Source organism: Trachemys scripta, chromosome 7 (assembly GCF_013100865.1).
Source record: "Trachemys scripta elegans isolate TJP31775 chromosome 7, CAS_Tse_1.0, whole genome shotgun sequence".
NCBI lineage: Eukaryota > Metazoa > Chordata > Testudines > Emydidae > Trachemys > Trachemys scripta.
In genome coordinates, this window is record NC_048304.1 from 118,186,872 (window position 1) to 118,195,119 (window position 8,248).

At 42.3% G+C, this 8,248-nt stretch overlaps 1 long non-coding RNA gene across 1 annotated transcript; it reads left to right on the plus strand.

The window, feature by feature from the left end:
• Nucleotides 1-1,023: 1,023 nt before the first annotated feature.
• Nucleotides 1,024-4,458, plus strand: LOC117880911. The gene is made up of 3 exons (XR_004646635.1): nucleotides 1,024-1,189; nucleotides 3,725-3,777; nucleotides 4,300-4,458. It is a non-coding gene; the product is annotated as an uncharacterized LOC117880911 (long non-coding RNA).
• Nucleotides 4,459-8,248: the final 3,790 nt, after the last annotated feature.

The following is an 8,248-nucleotide window of genomic DNA, read 5'->3' on the forward strand; positions in this document are numbered from 1 at the left end:
CCGGCCTCAGGTACAAGTATTGCTGTGCAGTACCACTACCAAGCCAGGTGCTGGCTCTGTCATTATATACAGTCCCTAAATGTTATGGTTCTGGGCACTGGGCAAACCCTTAAGTCATAGATATATCCTTCAGCTCAACTCTTAATGGGGCATATATGGCCTCAGCTACATACTTGGCTGGTGTGCACTTTGCACCAATTGCTAAATATGACCTGCTGTGGTCATTACGCTGGTTCTGAAGGAGTGGGATGCTCACATGCCAGTCCCCAGTACTTCCAGTTCACTGCTAGTGCGGAGCAGCTAAGCTGGTTTCTGAGCTCTGGGAACCCGTCAAGCTGGTACCTATGCAAGAGGATGATGGGTATATATTGGTACTACCCAGATGGACAGAGACAGATAAAAATATCTACAAGTAGCTTTAACACAGGATGTCTAAAGCTGGCTTATCTCTTTGTTTGCATGAGGTAAACATCAGCGGGCTTCCATAAAAGCTCATGTAAGCCTGTGTTCTTCAAAAATTGAAAAAACAACCATCTTTCTATGCCTATATTCTTTGACATTCTCTCTACTTGTGGAAAGTTTTTTCGGTGACTTATCCGCAACCCATTCTCCACCCCCTTCACATGAGCTGTCAGCCACTGGAGTTCTGAGACAACCCTCTATGATGCATATAATGAATGCAACAAGATTTTGTAATGTCACCTTAACTTCCCACACTGTCCTTCCCACCGGGCAAGGAGTTCAGGGAGTCAGAAAGGAACCAACCACCCACTGCCATATTTCATCTGAGCAGCTGCAACCTGAGTTGAATCAGAGGCTTTTGAAATTCAGGGACCTTTTGTTGAGTTTGCTCTAATGCGATGAGCTAGATGGGATAGAAGTCCTAGGTATCATTAACACAGAATTAATTCAAAATGTAGAGCTTAGATAAAAGCAGAGTCCAAGGAAGGCTAATCGGTGCCTGGCAGCCCACACTATAATCACATGCCGATTACTTTGTTAGTCATCTCTTCATCAGTGCTCTCAACCCACTCCCTGCTCCTTCTGCAGTAAACTTTAATTAACCACAGAAACACTGAATTGGAGACACTCGCCGAGCATAACAAGTTACAGAGATGGAGAAGTCTAAGGTCTTGCACCTCAGGTGCTGGAGATACAGTTATAATGCCAGAGGGAAGAAGCCAACTATGTGAGTAGCACTTTAACAGGAGCACTTTGTTTAAAAATTGTTTTAAATAAACCCAAGTGTAGATTTTGCTGCATTTGTGTAACTGTTTTTATCTCTTTGGCATCTAAACATAGCATCTGGTCTCGTCCAATAAATGTAACTGAAAACAAGCAAATACAAAAATACATGAGTCACCCGCACGGATGGCTCAGTAAAATTACTGCCCTTCATCTGCCATGCATTTTCCTTTCTGATGTGGTGATTGTTAGTTAAAAGACAAACAAGCAAGTAACATACGAGCAATACAGCACTTTGTATTTTCAATGAAGGGACTAAGTTCTTTATATACCTTACTCAATTAAACTGCACACCAACTCTACATGGCATGATTGTTGCCATTAAAATGACAGCATTTGCCAAGTTGCCATTGAATGGTATCGGAGACATCAGTTTTCTCCTATACTTAGGGTAGTAACTAACAACTGTTGGAAAATATTGATATTTGAATACAACAGTGTCATGCCCAATGTACAGCTGGTGAAACCAAGGCACAAAAGAGGTGACAAGACTCGTCTAAAGTCACACAGGAAAATTGTGATAGAGCTGTGAATACTGTAGGGCTTAGAGTTCCTGACTCCCAGTGCTGTGCTTTGGTCACACGACCATTCTTCTCCCACCTCAGGATCTGGGAGAACATCAAAGACAAGAAAGCTCTACAGGCACAGCTCAGAGATCTCTCCTCAACAGTTCTCAGATGTTCCGCACAAAGATGGGACACACAGAGAGAGGCAGTTTCACAGGTCCTAGACGCCATAGGAGTATGACCCTGTGACTATCTTGGCCCTAAGTGGAGGGGAAGGCACAGAACACTGATGTTATGAGATCATCCTTGCCGATTAGCATTATGCACTTGCAGAAGCTTCCAACTGGTGTTCAAAACATAGCTTCACGTATGTGGCAGACCCAGGTAATGAACAGCAGTCCAGTTAAAAGGTGATGATGGCATAACTGAGGTAATGTTTGTGTCCGAGGATGGGTTGCAGTCTCCTGGCCAGCTGTAGACGGAGGTACTTCCCTCTATCTTCTGTGCCTCTGTCTCATCATCTCCTCCAAAGCTCTATTGCTGCGTCTCTCTCAAACTTTTATTTCCTTCCACTACTCAGGCTCTACATTCTGCCCACTTCTGTCCTTTGCCCTGCCCTTCATCCATTCATGACTCAGTGTCTCTCTTCATGCCAACCCCTCTGCCTGGAACAGCCTCCCATTTCCAATGCATGGCGACCTCCCATCTCCTGCTCACCATCACCTACTCGTGTGTCACATAAAACAAACAGATGCAAATGATCCAAGAACAATAAACCAAGGAGAAATTAATGCCAAACCTGACAAGCACCCACCATCTGGACAGTGTTTCATACAGAGCTGTCATGCAGCTTGACACTTACATGCCAAGGTGATAGACAAATCCACAGACAGGTAGATGTGTGTACCCACACTGTATTGCACAGCAGAGCCAGGGCAAAGCTCAAAGGAGCATTGTCCATTTTTGTATATTCTTCTTCTATCAGACACTGTTGTATAATGAATGTTCCCAAGTTGGCACTTGAGATGGCACAACTGCATTCCAAGCCATGGAACCAATGCCTCGAGTATTGAGGGCATCACCCTTGAAGCACAGTGCAAGCTTATGGGGCTGCACAAAAGGAGGGGGCACAAAAGTCTCTAAACCATAAAGGCCTCATTTTATTAAGCAGTAAACGTGGTCACCCTACGGCACATTCATTTCTGGTCTAGCAAGATGCTAGCTTTCCCCCCTCATTGGCAGTAAATGCACTTCACGGTCTTTGTATTTCATGGCCTCCAGGGTGGAATGACTGTCACTTTGGAGCAGGAGGGATATACAGGCACCAGGTCAGAAATGATCTAATCCAGCATGTTTAGATCTAATATAAGACTACTTCCAGCCCCTGCCCACCCTCCCACCCACCCACAATTAAAATGGGGGTGTTGTGAAGAGTTACAATTCTTGGGTGGGTGGCATCAGATAAGTAAAGCACTATTTGGAACGTTGTATTTTTGAGGAGTGGGCACTAATCCCATCACCAGAGGTTGCTTAATGGGGGAAAATCAGCTTGGTGGCACAGTGATTTGGTGCAATAGCCTGTCACCCTAGAGACTTGACTACAAATCCCAGTTTAGATCACCCCTGGTATGAAGTTTGATGGGCTATCCTGTATTTGGGCAGATCAAATGCATTGGGTGACCCAGTAAACTCTGTTCAGGCAGGGTCCGGGAGAAGACTAGCACAGTGCTTGAGAGTCAGGATTAAGGGGCATTGACCAGATCTCCACACTTACTATATCTGCCTCAAGCCACGTTTTCATGAGTACTAAATTCACTCATTTTAAATACAAGAAATGTATAAATGAATTTGTGAAATGTAAGAGGGCAGCAAAGTTGAAAGGATTATTTTCTTTTACTGTCACATATGTCAACATCAGATCCTCCTTCTTGGGTTACAGTTCTCACCCCAGCTTTGTACCATATGTATTACAGCTTGACTCATATGGAGAGGTCTATTCTTTTCTTCACTGCATGGAGGAGTTGTGGTAGGTGAATAATTGCCCACACAGCGAGAGAACAGTAGGTTCCAACACGCCTTCCATCACTGCATGCTACAATCTCACAGTCCAAAGCAATGTCATCATGAAAGTTGTAGTTAGTATTTAGCTTCCTATGTATTCAGCAAGAGATATGGAACAAGGCTGAGATTCTCAAAAACACACAGGGGACTTGAGAGCACAAGCCCTCCCCCTCAATGGGATTCATGTTCCTAAGCCACATAGGCACTTGAAAATACCATACAGACATTCAGAAGTGTTAGTGATTTTAAGTGGCTCAGTTTTGGGGTACCCACTTTGAGACACATTAAAAGGGCTGGATTTTCAACACTTTCTGTAAATCAGGTTCCTTTAAGAGATCTCAGTTAGTTATCCACAAAACAGAGGCACGTAAAATCACTCAAATGTCTTTTACTGTGACTGGTCTTGTTTAACTACAAGCTGAACATCAAGGAGTCATACACATCAGTGAACTGATCTAGTTTGTTAATGGCATGTTTCTTTTTAAAGGTTGTGTTGGACACACATACTTGGAACACAATTATAAACTGTGAGGTTGTAAATTATACAACCTCAGCCTAGATCAATCCACACAAGTGGTCCATTTCCTGGACACTACTGTGCTAATAAGCGATGGTCACATAAATACCACCCTATACCGGAAACCTACTGACCGCTACACTTACCAACATGCCTCCAGCTTCCATCCAGGACACACCACACGATCCATTGTCTACAGCCAAGCTCTAAGATATAACCGCATTTGCTCCAATCCCTCAGATAGAGACAAGCATCTACAAGATCTCTATCAAGCATTCTTAAAACTACAATACCCACCTGCTGAAGTGAAAAAACAGATTGACAGAGCCAGACGAGTACCTAGAAGTCACCTCTTACAAGACAGGCCCAACAAAGAAAATAACAGAACACCACTAGCTGTCACCTTCAGCCCCCAACTAAAACCTCTCCAGCGCATCATCAGAGATCTACAACCTATCCTGAAAGATGATCCTTTACTCTCACAGATCTTGGGAGACAGACCTGTCCTCGCTTACAGACAACCCCCCAACCTAAAGCAAATACTCACCAGCAACCACACATCACTGAACAAAAACACTGACCCAGGAACCTATCCTTGTAACAAAGCCCGATGCCAACTCTGTCCACATATCTGTTCAAGTGACATCATCATAGGACCTAATCACATCACCCACACCATCAGGGGCTCATTCACCTGCACATCTACCAATGTGATATATGCCATCATGTGCCAGCAATGCCCCTCTGCCATGTACATTGGCCAAACCGGACAGCCTCTCCGCAAAAGAATTAATGGACACAAATCTGACATCAGGAATCATAATACTCAAAAACCAGTGGGAGAACACTTTAACCTGTCTGGTCATTCTATGACAGACCTGCGGGTGGCTATTTTACAACAGAAAAACTTCAAAAACAGACTCCAACGAGAGACTGCTGAGCTGGAATTGATATGCAAACTAGATACAATCAACTCAGGATTGAATAAGGACTGGGAATGGCTGAGCCATTACAAACATTGACTATCTCCCCTTGTAAGTATTCTCACACTTACTATCAAACTGTCTGTACTGGGCTAGCTTGATTATCACTTCAAAAGTTTTTTTCTCTTACTTAATTGGCCTCTCAGAGTTGGTATGACAACTCCCACTTGTTCATGCTCTCTGTATGTGTGTATATATATCTCCTCAATATATGTTTCACTCTATATGCATCTGAAGAAGTGGGCTGCAGTCCATGAAAGCTTACGCTCTAATAAATTTGTTAGTCTCTAAGGTGCCATAAGTACTCCTGTTCTTTTTGCGGATACAGACTAACACGGCTGCTACTCTGAAACCTGTAATTATAAACTGTGTGAATAAAGGATTTGGTGTTGGTAAATAAAAAAAAAATCACTAGTCATCTTGTAAATCCTTGGCTGTATTTATCAAATGATATTATTGATACATACATAGAATGAACTATTAACTTATCTCCAGGATCAGACAGACTGACTCCCCTAACTCTGGAGATAAATTGTTGCTGTATTCAAAGGCTGTCCATGCAGGTAGGAAGTTTGTATGTGGCAGCTGGCAGAGAGCTAAAGAATGATTTCAGCTAGGCTCTGTGGTCAGCATGAACCACAGATCAACGTCATGCTTCATTATACAGCCTCGTCCATCAGAATCTTCTTCTCTTCATTGCCCAGAGGTGTTGTCTTCAGAGTCCTTTCAGATACAGGATTCCTATCAGGATCTATCCTATCAACCCAGCTGGAACTTTGCTTGAAGAAAAAAAAAATGATGTGTCTCAATAGCACTTTCTTGATTAGCTAATTGATTTAAAAAAAAATAATAATGCTCAAACACCCAGAAGCCTAATTATCCACAGCTTCTCATTTGTACTCGTTAAATTCCCAGCTGCTTTACAAAGTGACAGGCTACTGCATAAAGACTCCAAATGAAAGTGTGCAGGGACAACCTCCCATTTATTCCATAGCGAAAAACAGCCATTCAGTAAAATCAAAATGCTGCCTAAGTATTTGGTGGATGCCACTTTCACATGAAACAATATTCAGGGACTGAGCAGCAAACAAGCAAAACACGTATTTTCCCCCACTTCCAGCTGGGCAGCAAAGCTGTTAATTTGTGGATAGCCCCTACCTTAGCTACCCATTAGAATTCCATGATGTGCCAAGACTTGCTGGTTAGTTTTTTGGCACTGAAGTGTACCTGAAAAATGAAGAGTTGTGAATCCAAGCAATTAAAGTAACAGATGGTGTTCTGGGGGAGATTTCTCTCTCAGGCTCTGGGCAATATTAAGTGGTATTGAAATGGCACCATTCTTCTGTCCATCTAGCTGGGATCCTATCTCAAATGAAACATCTCAACAAGAGCCTTTTGAGGTCTGAAATGTTTGTAGAGCAGCAGTCATATTTCATTGGCTTTCATGTGTGTGGAATTCAATGAAAGTTTGTCAGCTTTAACAGCAAGGTGTTTTAGCTTCCTTACTAATGGACTTGCAGCTATATTTTGGGGTTTCTAGTACATCCCTATCCCACAAACCATGACCACAGACATGTAGACAGAATGTTCAGCAATGGAATTTGTTCAGGAATGGGATCATCAACACATCAAAAAGCACAAGACTATACCATTTCAGAGAAAGGAGAATGTGAATAGTTTTGCTGAAGTAGCAGATTATTAATTTCTGGGGCCAGTCACTAGGAGACATGATCAGACATACCAACGATGTTCATATGGAATACGGTGACACATAGTGTGAGTTATTCAGTCTACATGACAATTCCGTGGCCTCTCTACTGAGACTGCCAATGAGACTGTCTCTTACGATGATGGGTTTCTTGTGATGCAGACTGAGACCCATTTACTTCTTTCATATACGCCACTGAAAACCCCTCAGCGTAAAACTTGCACTTCAACTCCTGAGCAGGACTCATGCCAGTGCAAAAGTTCTATTTCCACCCGTAGGCCCTTTTGTTGGATAGAACCGGGGAGATAAATACAGAACCTACAAAATGCTGTATATGAAGCAGTGATTAATGAGCAAACTCAACCTATGGGCAACACTAGTGCTTGGCGTGGACTCAAAACAGTGAATGAAAGGGACATTTAATTCATGTCAACAAACAAGGAAACAGGTACTTCTAGGTGAAGCTAGCAGAGAACAGTAATTCATGTCATCCCTCTTTATACAAGGGATTCAGAAGATAAAAAATAGGCTACAACGTCAACTGACAGCCCTTGATTTACGAAAACTCTCTCTCTCTCTCTCTATATATATATATATATTTAAATTCAAGACTTGTGTCTACCAAGGAAATGTGTTAATAGGTGGTGGACCTGCACAAAGTGATCACAGCCAAGTACAGCTGGTTGAAAAATACTAAATTTTTCATGAGAAATGTTGAATTTTTTTGTTTTTCCCCCCAAAATTTCTCAAATGATTCAATAAAAAACCCAAAAAGCAATTTTTTTTCTAATTTCCCTCCAGAAACCAAATGTTCAAGCAAAACGAACATTCTCTGTAAAAACTGTTTTGATTGAAAAGTCATTTCTGGCCTAAAAATGTTTCAGTGAAAACATTTTGACTAGCTTTACAGCCAACTTAAAAGCCTCAAAAGTAATATCAGTTTGCATTTTATTATAAATGTGCAAAGACATAAGAGCGTCCATACTGGGTCAGACCAAAGGTCCATCTAGCCCAGTATCCTGTCTTCCGACAGTGGCCAGTGCCAGGTGTCCCAGAGGGAATGAACAGAACAGGTAATCAAGTGACCCATCCCCTGTTGCCCATTCCCAGCTTCTGGCAAAAGACGGTGTGACAATGAACACCTGATAGGTTTAACAACTCAGAATTCAAGAAGTGATTCTGTTTCCAAACAAAATTCTCAAGATGTCCATAGTGTCAAATTTTGAAA